This window comes from Hyperolius riggenbachi, chromosome 1 (assembly GCF_040937935.1).
Source record: "Hyperolius riggenbachi isolate aHypRig1 chromosome 1, aHypRig1.pri, whole genome shotgun sequence".
Taxonomy (NCBI): domain Eukaryota; kingdom Metazoa; phylum Chordata; class Amphibia; order Anura; family Hyperoliidae; genus Hyperolius; species Hyperolius riggenbachi.
Window position 1 is genome coordinate 269431842 of NC_090646.1, and position 14976 is coordinate 269446817.

General features: G+C 42.7%; 1 protein-coding gene across 1 annotated transcript in view; it reads left to right on the forward strand.

The window, feature by feature from the left end:
• Positions 1 to 273: 273 nt before the first annotated feature.
• Positions 274 to 14976, forward strand: part of LOC137505650 (protein Shroom3-like) — a 127868-nt gene continuing 113165 nt past the window's right edge. Inside the window, exon 1 of the mRNA XM_068233544.1 lies at positions 274 to 573. The gene's annotated coding sequence lies outside the window, so the exon portion shown is untranslated. The remainder of the gene's footprint in view (positions 574 to 14976) is intronic.

Genomic DNA, 14976 nt, shown 5'->3' on the forward strand with positions numbered 1-14976 from the left:
GAAAGTTATGCATGCTATAAGAAGCAGAAGGGGGAGGGAAGGTCCTGACTTTTGAGTGCCTGAATCCATTTTCCAACTTTACAAGCGCCTTCATCTACCATTGTGATGCAAATGAAGGTCTGTGAGACTGGCAGCCAATGAGGGCCAGCCTCCTTGTGGGATTACCTGGTTTTGGTAGAGTGATGTGGAGGAGAGGGGGAGGAGGAGAAAATCATTCACTTGTGACAAAGTTCTGTGCTTTACTGCCTTGCAGTCTCAGATGTAGGAAGGGAAGAAAGTCCTTTCTGCAACTGCTCCTGAAATGACTGTTCACAAGTGCTGCATACTCTTATCAGCTTGTTGGAGGAGGCATTGGAGGAAAGGGGGCTTGCCTAGGCTTTTCACAGGCTGTGTTCAGAGAGGGATGTTTGTGGACTTTCACCAGTAAATAATCTTCTCCCCCTGCTGCTCTGTAGTGGGGAGGCTAGCCTGTCGGTGCTGCTCTGCTTCCTATGGCTTTTCCCTGCTCTCACTTGTGAATGGAATCAAGGCCCCCTTGGATTGTTCAACAATTTGCTAATGTTCAGCTTCCAGGTAAAAAAAATAGAAAGGCTTTGTGCCTTTTTTGTACTATTGTGACTGATTTCTCTTACATCGGTTAAGCATGGTTATCCAGATGCAGAAATGTGTACATGATTTGAAGTCATTTGCCATCTGTTCAGGAATACATTTCATGTAAGCAGGCTGACAGTAGGATAGCACTAAACACACCACCATCAGCCAAATGCTTGATACAACTACATTTGTTTTCTTTTATGAGTTTCCCATTAGTTGATTTATTTGTTGTAGTGAATTTTGGGAACAGGTTTCGAAAATCTGCCAACCTAGCAAACTGTCTATCTGTTGAGCTCTGTATTAAACAAGATACATGTGGATTCAGCTATAGGTATGACTTCTTGTTATTATTATAATTGTGGATCTTCTGTGGCTGTATGTATGTATGGCTCTGGATTGTCACCTTATCTATTCAACTACCTACATTAATGCTCTGGTTATTGTAAAGCATAATAATGTGCAGATGCTGTTAGCAACAGATTTCAGCACTTCAGTATGTGTACAAATCAGTGGTGATTGTGGCTTAGCTGCATCTTACCATTGAGTGTGTTTTTCTTTATTTCTTCACAGTTGGTGTTACTTAAAGCCGTGTAAAATGCGAGGCAGAAATTCAATGTAGAGCGATCCCATGGCAACAATTCAGACTTCATCATCATACATCACCCTTAAGCAGTAAGACAGTTGCAGAGAGTTGTATGATCAGATGGCACTTTCACCTACCTTTCTATGAATAAAACACAAAACACAAAGTGATGTCTGAGCACACTGCACTTGTCCTGCAGTTGCACCATTTTTGTGGTTTTCCAAATGCAGCAGAATAGAACCCACTGTGTTTGGAAAACCAAAACACAATGCGCCCAGCACTGAAGCGCCCATGTACACAAGCCTTTACTCAAGGAGTATTGGGCGTTATTAGGAAGCAGCAATGCTGAAAGATTGTGTTCTGCTGGTGCTCATTGGCAAATGTTTGAGTACACTGGGTAATGCAAAAGCTGACCTTATCATTTTCACAGTTGTTTTAGGAGCGTTTTTTTTCTTGCGCTTCTGGTTCTGCAGTTTGCTGTGTAATGATATAGCAGTGTGCACAGGTGTATGAAGTGACATATGTGTTTCAGCACTCCTAACTCTTGCTTGTGAACAGCTTTAAGCCTGCCAGGCAAGCACTGTATTATGATTAGAGTGGACTCCCAAGCAAAAATAATAATCATGCTTTCTGCCCTGCTCTTAATCAGGGGGTTTATAGCAAATCACACTTTAAAGTGGAACGCCAGGCTAAAAATAAACAAATATTGCGTGTAGGGAGAAAGCATTAATACTCAACTCTTTATTTAAAGTCCTGATAATCACGGTTCCTTCTCGTGTTTGATTTAGAGGTCCCTTATTTCCACCACGGTGGTGACAGTGCCAAATAATTCTCTGTTGCCCTCTGTAAAGTGTTCAGCTGATCCCACCTTTTACAGTAACTGGTATTATGATAGGATAAGTTAATTGGCTGTAATCAGAGGCATAACTATTTGGTGAGCAGTCCCTAATTCTATCATCCCCTTCCTCTGAAAAAGTCCTCCCCTACAGCAGGTGTTCATTTGGCCACACTCAAGCGTGTGTGTGGGGGGGAGTCATGGAGGCTGCACTTATTGGGGAGTATCATGGTGACACCCCTGGTTGTGGGATCACAGGAAGGGGGGGGGGGGGGGGGAGTGTGGCCCCATGCACGTTTTACTGGGCGTCCCATGCTTTTTAGTGATGCCACTGACTGATTGGCAGGGCAGTTGCTCACTTACCTTTCCTGTAGTTACAATGACCAGAAAGAATGAGTAAGATGTGCACTAATTACATCAATCCAGTTACCAGAATCAATGGGGCACGTAGGCTGGTGATTTATGTTATAGCTGCTGTAGTGCCTAGAGGATTTTGATTGAAGAAAAGGAAAATGAAGTTTCCTCTGTACAAGTGATTTTAATATTTTGCCTTGAGATGAACTTTAAAGCAAACCTGAAGTGAACATAAGGACAGAAAGCAGTGGAAATTCTCATACATAAGGACACAGAAAGGCAATTAAAATCCAAGAGTGAGTCTAACTTTTTTCCACACTTAAAGAACTCAGGAGAGAGGTATATTGAGGCTGCCATGTTTATTTCCTTTTAAAGAGAGACTGAAGTGAGTCTACAAGCATGTTTTTACTGTATAGCACCTTACATAGTGCTAAACCACTGCTATCCAGCAGCAAAACGAGGGGTCTTTGCCCCCAAATCCCCCCTGTAAACTCGGGGGAGCGCTTCCTGAAGAGGCAGAGCTTAGCCCTGTAGCTCTGCCTCTCAGCGCGTCAATCCTCGCTGATCGCCGCCTCTCCCCGCCCCTCTCAATCTGCCTTCACAGAGAGGGGCGAGGAAGAGGCGGAGATCTATGCGGCGATTGACGCGCATGGAGGGGGGAGCGCTTCCTGATGAGGCAGAGCTTAGCGCTGTAGCTCTGCCTCTTATCGCGTCAATCCCCGCTGATCGCCGCCTCTCCCTGCCCCTCTCAATCTGCCTTCACAGAGAGGGGCGGGGGAGAGGCGAAGATCCGTGTGGCGATTGACGCGCATGGAGGCAGAAGAGCTGCAGCTCATAGCTCTGCCTCCATGAGCAGAAAAATCCAAGACCAAGAAAGTCGTGGATTTTGCAGGGGGGATTTGGGGGGTAAAGACCCCTCAAAGTTCTGCCTAGGGATAGCGGCGGTTTAGCACTATGTAAGGGGCTTTGCAGTAAACACATGCTTGTAGACTCACTTCAGAGTCTCTTTAAGCAATACCAGTTGCCTGGCAGCCGTGCTGACCCTCTTCCTCTAATACTTTCACCCATAGACCCTGAAGAAGCATGCAGCAGATCAGGTGTTTCTGACATTATTGTCGGATCTCACAAGATTAGCTGCATGCTTGTTTCTGGTGTTACTCAGACACTTCTGCAGCCAAACAGACAGCAGGGCTGCCATGCAAACGGTATTGCTTAGAAAAGGGGTCCCCAACCTTTTCCGGCCCGGGGACCACTTACTGACCAAATTTTTCTCCGAGGCCCGGGGGGGGGGGGGGGGGGGGGGGCGGGTTATTGCGTGCGCGACCTAGTGGACAGTGTCGTGCGCAGCGGATTATGGGGGGAGGGGCTGGGGTGCGGCAGCATAGCTAGCATAGTTGCCTCAGTATAGGGAGTTTAGTTGCCCCAGTATGACTAGTATAGTTACCCCAGTGTAGCTAGTATAGTGCCCCAGTATAGCTAGTATTGTGACCAGTATAGCTAGTATAGTCCCAGTATGGGTCGGTAGTGCCCCAGGATGGCTAGTATAGTGCCCAGCATGGCTAGTAAAGTGCCCAGCATGGCTAGTATAGTGCCCAGCATGGCTAGTATAGTGCCCAGCATGGCTAGTATAGTGCCCAGCATGGCTAGTATAGTGCCCAGCTATAGCTAGTATAGTGCCCAGCTATAGCTAGTATAGTGCCCAGCTATGGCTAGTATAGTGCCCAGCTATGGCTAGTATAGTGCCCAGCTATGGCTAGTCTAGTGCCCAGCATGGCTAGTATAGTGCCCAGCATGGCTAGTATAGTGCCCAGCTATAGCTAGTATAGTGCCCAGCATGGCTAGTATAGTGCCCAGCTATAGCTAGTATAGTGCCCAGCATGGCTAGTATAGTGCCCAGCATGGCTAGTATAGTGCCCAGCTATGGCTAGTATAGTGCCCAGCATGGCTAGTATAGTGCCCAGCTATAGCTAGTATAGTGCCCAGCTATAGCTAGTATAGTGCCCTGCTATAGCTAGTATAGTGCCCAGCATGGCTAGTATAGTGCCCAGCATGGCTAGTATAGTGCCCAGCTATAGCTAGTATAGTGCCCAGCATGGCTAGTATAGTGCCCAGCATGGCTAGTATAGTGCCCAGCATGGCTAGTATAGTGCCCCGCTATAGCTAGTATAGTGCCCAGCTATAGCTAGTATAGTGCCCAGCATGGCTAGTATAGTGCCCAGCTATAGCTAGTATAGTGCCCAGCTATAGCTAGTATAGTGCCCAGCTATAGCTAGTATAGTGCCCAGCATGGCTAGTATAGTGCCCAGCATGGCTAGTATAGTGCCCAGCTATAGCTAGTATAGTGCCCAGCATGGCTAGTATAGTGCCCAGCATGGCTAGTATAGTGCCCAGCATGGCTAGTATAGTGCCCCGCTATAGCTAGTATAGTGCCCAAGCATGGCTAGTATAGTGCCCAGTATCTGTAGGTGGTGCCACCGCTTCTGTTACCTTATGTGCGGGCGGGCGGGTGGCCGCTTCCGGATTCCCCCATGCGCCGCTCTCCTTCATGCATGATAAGGTACTATCTCCTCCTATAACAGCAGCGCGTCTTGCGTCTGCTGTAAGGAGGGAAGGAGGCGGGGCAGCGGCTTCCTGTAGCCGCAATATGCATCGCCGCTACCATGGGAACCGCTGCCCCGCCTTCTTCCCTCCTTACAGCAGGAGCAAGACGCGCTGCTGTTATAGGAGAAGATAGTACTGCATGAATGAGAGCGGCGCATGGGGAATCCGGAAGCGGCCACCCGCTCATAAAGTAACAGAAGCGGCGGTCGCGGGTGGGTGGGGCAAGATGACAGACCCACCGCGGCCCAGCTGGAAACTGCCAACGGACCGGCAGTGGGCCGCGGCCCGGTGGTTGGGGACCCCTGGCTTAGAAGGAAATAAACATGGCAGCCTCCATATACCTCTCCCTTCAGTTGTCCTTTAACTACACTAAAATACAGTATTATGAAAGCTATGTGAGGTGCAGACCTTTTATTTAGAAACGTGCACCTTCTGAACCTGCTGCTGCACCCACAACAGTACATTCCTCTTTGAGTGCAGTCATTTATATGACATTCAATAAGAACAATGAAAATATGTCACTTTGCCTACGGCCTAAGTTCCATACAATGATTGACACCAATAATTTTGTCTCTAATAATTAATGACCACTAGTGATAGTTACACAAGAACGTAGAAGTCATGGTTAGAGAAGCTGACTGGCTAATTATGCATTCAAGTACTGTATCCCTCTAGAAGTAGATTTGTAATAATAATGGATTAGTTGGATTATGAAGTAAACCTCAGATTTAAATCACATACTATACACTGTAGTACAGTAGTATTTATATTACTACATTTGTATACATGCCATAAACATCACGTCATTGAAAGCTACCCAAAAGATTTGCTCTTGGACATTGCATTTTCTGTCTTTTTGACTGAGAAACATCATCAGGATTTTTTTTACCACAGTGCAGTCTATGGTTGTTGGATAACAACTGGATAATAGGTAATAATCTGGCCTTTATTTCAGCTTAGATGCATACATACATAAGTACTAATCATTCAGGACATCTGAGGAAGGGCAATACCCCGATACATTGTGCCTTGTTTCGTCCTTTATGTATGTAGGCATCTAAGCTGGAGTGAGGGAATACACACCTATGTTGGTTCAGCCCATACTTTATTATTTTTATATTTCCTTCTCGTTATGAGGACTTTGATGGTAGATCTTGTACTGGTATGGTGAGCTCCCTATAAGTAAAACATATTTTACATTCATATAGTAACCCACAGACTGTGTTTGTACTCCTGGCTACTGAAAGATCATGTTTCTCACAAAACATGCATGCGCAAATGTCTATGTCATATGAATCTGCAAAGAAGACGTAAGCAATATGGATGAGACAATTTGCATCTTAAGTGTCTGATAGGCATGACTGCATGATACTGTGCGGGTTTCCTCTGGACACTCTGGTTTCCTCTCACATCCATAAAACATACAGATAAGTTAATTGGTGTTCCCCAAAATTGGCCCTAGACTACCATGGATGTATGATTATGGTAGGGATTGGATTGTGAGCCCCCTGAGGAACAGTTAATGACACAACTGTATATACTCTGTAAAGTGCTGCAGAAGATGTCAGCGCTATATACAGTAAATACTAAATAATAATAATAATAATACTTTATTGTTTCCAGATGAGAGTCATTTGTGTATTGTTGTTTATTTGATTTGTTGCACTGTTAGCTGTCACCACAGAGCTTCTGCTCCAAGTATTAATGTCTTGAAGCCTCCTAACTCTTAAAGAGGAACTCCAGTGAAAATAATGTAATAAAAAAAGTGCTTCATTTTTACAATAATTATGTATAAATGATTTAGTCAGTGTTTGCTCATTGTAAAATCTTTCCTCTCCCAGATTCACATTCTGATATGTATTACATGGTGACATTGTTACTGTGGGCAAGTTATGTAGCTGTTTCTAGCTGTTCTGTCTGTTACAGACAGCTAATAACAGCTATTTCCTGTCTGTGAACATTGTTACATTGTGGCAGTTTGCCAGCAGTACCGCGGTATTCAGAGGTTCTTGTGGGAGGGGTTTCAGCACAAAATCAGTCACACAGCGCCCCCTGATGGTCTGTTCATGAAAATCATTGTATTTCTCATGTAAAATGGGGTATCAGCTACTGATTGGGATAAAGTTCAATTCTTGGTTGGAGTTTCTCTTTAAGCCTAACTCTAACCCTAAACTAACACATCTGCATTCCTGTAGTGAAACAGTTCTGCAGTACAGAGCACAGTAACATAGCAAAGTGTACTTGATTTTTTATGTTAACTGTGAAGAATCGCCTGTGAATGGCAAGCTAATGTTTGAAGTCTGACATTGATCTGAATCATACTTGGTCTGCAGTTTACGAATGAGTATCCAATGGGTCAATGTATGCTGGTCTTCGTGTTTCCTCCCTCCTTACACCAGCTGAGCATGAAATAATGACATGTCACAAGGAAAAATAAGTGCTGCCAGATGTTTCTGCAGGAAATTGCTGTATCCTGTAGCTACAGGTGGAAATCAGGGTTATCATTTGTATTCATTCCATGTGTACAGTGTGCTTTGGAGCTTAGGAAGTAAGGCTTTTAGCTACGTATTGGTGGATGCAGCAAGTGAGGGTTAGAATTCCATGCTGGAGCAGAAAGGTGCCAGTTGGGTACACCTTTATATCTTTGCTTTTCAATACTAGTGGGTGGTAGAGATGCGCACATTGGATTATTAATGGTGTATGGTGCGTAGCATCAGAATGAGTAAGACATTAGGTCTGAATTGCCCCTCTTGTATGGTGTGCTTTTGGGGCTCCCTAGGCACACTGTTATCTTTGTTGATTATCCCAGGTATTTTGGTTATGGTTTTTTTGGTTTTTTTCATGGGTTTGCTTGTTAAGTGAAGATCAGCATATGCTTATGAAATGTGTCCTGGGCTCAGTAGGGTCTCCAGGTATGTGAAAGCTGTGTGCAGCATCTCATAACATAACTGGTTTACTCCTTTTAAAGCATATGAAGGTGCAAAGTATGGAACTGCTAAGAACAGTTCCATATTTGCAGAAAATGACAAAAATGTCTTTTAACATGAAAGCAAGTAAAGATGAAAGGATAGTCACAAAGTCCGTCTTTCTGTTAGGTCTTATTTATTTCTTAACAATTGTCCTTTTGTACAACTGCTTATCACTAAAAATATTTACAGACTTATGGGGTGTACAAATGCACAATTACAGTCGCCCAAAGGAATTGCGTCATGATCCTTTGGGAAACAGCTGGCCAGAGCCTACAGGTTAGCGACACTTCTGTTACTATAAAGGAAAAAGTGAGACTAGGGCACAACACTCAACAGAGTGGCATGGAGAGGTAGGAGTAAGGAGGTGAACAATGTGATTGGCTGGCCCTTGGTTGCCATACACATGTTACGTTTTCCGCAGAGACTGTACCAATCGGCTGTCTTGACCAAGTCCCTGTTAACATGAGTATGAGGCTTTACTTTTTCTGTTACGTGTGTGACAGTGTGATAGCAATGCAGCAGAACATCTCAGTCCTCTCTATTCTGCAGTTATCCCAGGACTTCTTTCACCCTCATTTCTCACTCTCCAACTCAGTCACTCCCTTGCTGTTTCTTGCTATGGTCCTTATACAATTGCAGTGACCCCAAGGCAAAACTTGGTTCAACAAAACATATGTATCTAAGAAGAGTGAAGCCCTTGGATCCTGTAGAGGCTTCCTGTGTCCTCTTAGCCCCTGCCACCGCTTGCTGGTACCTTCTGGAAGATCTGAGCCGCGCTCCTCTTCATGCACGAGTGTGGCCATGCTTGGGCAATAGCAGGGAGCTTACTGCGCAGGCGTGGCCATACTTGCATAGGCGCAGTATGGCCGAGATAGCACATGAAGAGGAGCCTGACTGATCTTCAATCCGTTCTTGTTGGTTTTCATTAGGGGGTCCAAAAGATGCAGCTGAGATCCAAGGGGTGGTGTAAACAACCTCTACAGGCTCCAGAGGCTTCCCTCTTCTTAGGTATGTGTCGTTTTTGACCCGAGGCTCGCCACAGGTACACTTTAACTTTTCTCCTGGGCTTTATCATGGCAGAGGTTTTACATACCTTATCAAAAAGTACATTTCAGCCCCCAGAAAGCAAGAACATACACAGAATACGTTTGATATTACCCTTTCACCTACCTTTTAGCACTTTTTTCAGTTGCTAGGTGCTAAAAAGTTATTTTGTAAATTAAGTGAGAAAATATCTCCTAAGAGAGGTTAATTACTTTTCTTTTGGTTAGCTGTGTTTTTGGTATACTGCACTTCGCTGTCATAAGCCTTCTGTAAAAGCTGCACTGATTGGCACAGAGGATTGTGGTAGTGAGGTTTCCATCAGTCAGTGCTGGTCCATGCAAAGTGGTGCTAAGTACAGTCACTTACTGCTAAGTTTTATCTCCCTAGGACCTGTTCTACCTATATGATGTGTGTATGAATGTGATTTTGTGCACGCTTCTCCCATTATACGCTATGCATGGTGAGTTGTTTTATAACACAGATGTTGCCTACTACAATACTTCCTTATGGGAAAATCGTAGAATTATAGAAAAGTAATGATACCCCTGGTTGTGGGACACCTATACACACACTATATTATCAAACAATCTCTCTGACTGATGATTGGTAAAGCAAAATATAATGTGTGTACCTAGATTTAGTCACTTGTGTAGGATGGCCATTACCATGAAGATACTACTGTGCCAGGTTCATTGTGCCTTGCTAATCAACAGATGATTTGTTTCCAAGCTAAAGCTTGCTGAGAACAACTTATCAGTGCAGTTACGTAGGAAGTTAGAGCTCTCAAATGTGACTCAATATGACTCCTGCATTATTTTAATTTGTTTTATTTGCAAGACGTTTAATCAAAACACCTCTTTACTGTGGAAGCTAATCCGGCCAATTTATCAGCAAACTCGCATTCCCTTTCTTCTTTATCTTGCCCACATTTTTCTTCTCCCTTCTTGGTTCTCCACAAATGCTGTCTTAAATTCTGCACCATCTGAATAATGACTGCAATGTGTGTGGTCAGCTTAAACTAAACCTGTCATGAGAGAAATATGGAGTGTCCCATTGCTAATCCCCCCTCATAGATGCTAGCATTCTGATCTGTCCATAATGCTTTTTAAACCTCTCACCTGGAACAATACCAGGTGTTGTGCCTTTCTCCTGTCACCCTGCAGTGTCTACTTACCTCCTAGTTCTCTGGGAGTTAATATATGACTGATCTCCACGTTCACATTCCATCACTGTTTTTTTTTTTTTTCTTTGCAAAGAACATTTATAAAATGACCTCAGAGTACCACTCACAACAGTATTATTATTATTGTTACAGATAATACTGTACCTATAGTGTTTGCCCTGAAATGCTGAGTAGAACTGATGTTATCAGGAACAAGTCTGCACCTTTAGACCATGGCGTCTTTGATGTACATATTAACAGTACATTGGTAAAAATTCTGAAAGTAGCTACACACGATACAATAAAGAGGATTACATTTCCAGTTTTTCATCAAAGCGATCAGTAGCACAGAAAATCGAATTTCCCAGGGCCTTTTTTTTAATATCTGTTGTCCAGGCAGGTTGAAAAATTCTGATCAATTTCTGTGAAAATGGAATAGTATAGGCTAGTTTGATAGCTTCTTGATTTATAAACCCAATCATTTTTTTCATAATTGTGGGAAAATCTAACACAAGTGTGGCAGAGATTGGTCAGATCCCTCAAAAGTTTTAATCAACTGGAAAAAAATCAATAATAATTCTGGGATCAACAAAAAAACAAAAATGAAACTTTGTGTGGCCACCTTTGTAAAGTGATGAAAATTGTGATGTGAATCTAGTCCTTGTTTTTCTCAGCCCCCTTTGTTTTCCCTGTGAGTGAGAATGGGTACCCACACCCCACTGCTCCGGCCACAACGAGTCTTTACTGCAAGTCACAAACCTTGCTGCTGTTTTATAAATAGTACATTGTGCAGTTTTACAGCTTCCTCCCCCTAATTCTTGCTCTAAGCTGTAGATCTGCCCTGGCAACATGTACTGAGTTCCCTTGGCACACATAGGGTACACATGCCAACCTCAAGTGTCCTTCTCTATGTGGTAAACCTGAAGCGTACGTACGGGTGGATAATTACCTTTTCAATTATGATGCAAACACTGGTCTAACTTTTCCTATTAAAATATAACCAGATGGATGTAAGATTTAGCACAGTGTATGCTATGCAGTCCTCTGTAAAGCCGCATGCCTCAGTAGATGGTACATTCCTTTCTGCACATGGGGTTAAAAGTTTGTAAAAATCCAGCTGTCAGTCCAGTAATACCAGAAGCTTTTGTCCCTGGAGCGGTCACATTATCAGTTTATTTTTTAAGGTCTTTATAGGAGAGATGTTAAGCCTTTCATTGCAGAAAATCCCCTGCAATGTGGCCAGGATCACACTGTACATGCTCTAAAGAGGAATTTAATTTTCCGCAACAAAGCGGAGAAACCAAAGGCGAGCAGAAAGTGTCGCAGGTGGTATCTTTTTGTTAGAAATCTTTGAACAGCTCCCAAGAATTTGCTTTCTAAAGATGCGAGAAGATACCCAGTGAGAAATGGAAAGGGGGAAGGAGGGGGGGTAGAAGGAGGGTGGGGGTGCAAATTATTTACATGATACAGATGTGCAAAAAATGCCAGTACCTTGTAGGAATGTGGAAATAAGATTAGGAAGTCAGCCAATATACTAAAATATACTACTTAAATCAGACATGTCAATAAAAGCTGAAACCCTTTGTTTTGATGCAGTATAAGTGGAGCAGCATTTGGAATAACATGGTAAGGGCCCATTTACTCTTAATGCGTTTTAATGCGTTGCTATGCGTTACAGTTTAATGCGTTTTTTTTCCTCCTTAGCAGTGCAATGTGAAAAAGCATCAGTTTTTCAGTGTATAATGTGAAAGATGCCATAGCTAAACATGGACACTGGCCTGCACATTAGCTGTCCTCTTAGTTACAACTGACAGCAACTGATATAGTGTAAAAGCACCCTAAGTATCACTATATTATGGGTCAGAGTTCAGATTAGGGGATGGTTATTCTTATGTTGGTTTTAGGGTTAGCACAGTTTTAACAGCTTTTATTTATTTTGGTTAATTTTACTATTTTTTTCCTCATAGCTGCTAGTGAAGCATTGTTAAATGGATAGGGGTGGGCAAATTAATATAAGTAGACCTGTCCCAATCCAGGAATTCCCATTTGTACACGAGTAATACTAAACTGCAATCATAAAAGATACCAATATTTTTTATTTGAAGAAAACCGATTCTCTTTCTCTGAAATGGTTGTGTTATAGTTTTCACTTAGAAATGGGATGAAACATCATTTACATGTCACAGCTCACACCTGTGGCCTACCAGCGCTCTGTGGAACTCGTTTGGTGAATCATTGCTGTGGCATATTCCTGTTTTATTATAGCTTGATAGAAATAAGTATTCTAGCATTCCAAAATGTTTTTGAAACTATTAAACCTAGTCGTCATTAGGACCCCCCCCCATAATTATTCTTACCCATAGGTGAGAAGTATGATGCTACTACAGCAAAGGGATTGAAAACCTTGTAAAATTATATGATAAATGCATAAATTAAGGAGTTGGTTATGTGGGAAAATAATCAGAAGATACAGTATGACTTAATTAGCTTTTTCTCCTAAGTTTACTCCTAGGAGATCATTTTGAATCTTCTGTTTAAAATAATTTTTCAGCACTTGCAATTTAAAAAGTACCAAAAAATAGGTGAAATGTACTGTCAAAACTTTTCAGAGTATTTACTCGCTTGCTGGTGGCTCAAAAGACAATTTATTGATAAGGAGAAAAACTTAGTCTGCATGTTAGTGACTTGCATCACCAAGCTGGAAATGAAGAGCAAAGCAGGGGAATGCAGAAAGCAGTGTGCAATAGAACCACCGCAAGCAACAGGACTCCCTTACCCCGGGACCATAGATAGCATGATTGCAGTCCAGTAGTGAGGTCCTTTAAGGAATGGGGAATCGGGTCCTTGCGATCGATGACTCTGGTCTAGTAGCTTGCTTGCTCAATGGCTGTAGCAATCACAGATCAGCATGCATGGCTGTGTATTGGAATCCAGCAGGTGGCCGGCCATGCTTTAGCTCCGCCCACCAATGCGTTTCTTGCCGTGTACGGTCAATTCTTCAGGGTGTGACGACACTGGCATCAGTGCAGTGTCAGCTTAAAGAGTAACTGTCAGGCTGCAGAAGCTAATTTAAACCTCTATTCTCCTGTGTTAAACAGTTTAGAAGGAAGCCCAAAAGCCATTAGTGAAGATAAAAATCTCAGTTACCTTTGATGTGTGCTTATCAGCAAACTGTTAGACCTAAGCAGGACGCAAGCCGCATACTATACTGCAAAGCATTCTGGGGCCCTCCCCTCGGCTGCTAATGAGACATTACAGCAGCTTGTGTAATCAGTCCAGCGCGTAGCACTGATAAATCTCTGGGCAGAGTACACTGCAGGAGTCAGCTATTGTTCCTAGCCACATGGCTCATTAATATTCACTGCACACTGTGTTATTTAGTACCAGCTTTTCTGTGATCAGGAAGCAGGCAGGACATGATGACACATTTGACAGAAAAACATGGAGCCTGCCATGAGCTGTCAGGAGCATCTATCTCTGCATATACTATATACAAATTCTGTGAAATCCAAACGTGGACAATGAAATGCATATGTAATGTAAGTACAGCCAATCTTTAGCTACTGATATATGTGTTTATTTTCTCTGAGACCTTATACCTAACAGCTCCTCTTTAAGTAATGTTAGACTGCGATTGGCTCCTCCCTAAATAGGGGGCCCCAGTTGAAGTAGTTGTTGCTGTGATTACTACTGTTCAGGAACTCTACAACAGCAAGTGCAACAGCCTGCAAATGACCCTGCCTGCACACTCCATTTTATAGCATCTTTCTTCAGGTGTGTGATACAGAGTTGACAATGCCAAACCTTCCTGGCACAAATGTGGTTGCTTCCCCATAGCTGCAGCCCTGTTAATGTTGAGTTGCTGCATAGCTTCCTCCAGAACTACCAATGTTGCAACTGCTATAACACAGGGCCATACACCATATTGCTGTGTAACAAAATATTTAACATTGTTATACTGTCTGAAGGTTAAAAAGGTTCTCCAGTGAAAATACTGTACTAAAAAAGTGCTAAATTTTTACAATAATTGTGTATAAATGATTTAGTCAGTGTTTGCCCATTGTAAAAGCTTTCCTCTCCCTGATTTACATTCTGACATTTATCACATAATGACATTTTTACTGCTGGCAGGTGATGTCAGTGGAAGTAGCTGCTGCTTGCTTTTTTGGCAGTTGGAAACAGCTCTAAACAGCTTTTTTCCACAATGCAACGAGGTTCACAGACAGGAAACTGCCAAGACCATGGTCCTTACAGTTTCCTGTGGGAGGGGCTTCACCACAATATCAGCCGTACAGAGCCCCCTGATGATCCGTTTGTGAAAAATAATAAATTTCTCATGTAAAAGGGGGTATCGGCTATTGATTGGGATGAAGTTCAATTCTTGGTCACGGTTTCACTTTAAATTGTCTAGGTTTGCTGACAAATAGCCAATTCAAATTACCCACAAATCTTACCTTGACCAATTAACAGAACAATTCTGATTCTGATACTGTCACTGAAGACTCTCAGTTATGGGTCACCTTCTGGAAAACCCTTTCTTTTGCCATAATCTAATTAAAATATTGTTTAAAGCAAGCTAACCAGCCACTTCTTTGACCAAAGTCTGAACTACAAAGCACATACTGCAAACCATTTTTATTATTTTCATATCAGCAGCCAGAACCCAGATATTTAATAATATATAATTTCTGAACATGACCAAGCAATCACTTTCTGATCTCTGAGGCAAAGGTGATGCAAAAATATTAGCTGCTCTCTAAAGTGACTATTAGTCATGTTATCTTCTATAGCACCTGTTATCATTGGAGTCTGCTGTCAGGTTTATTTTACGTAA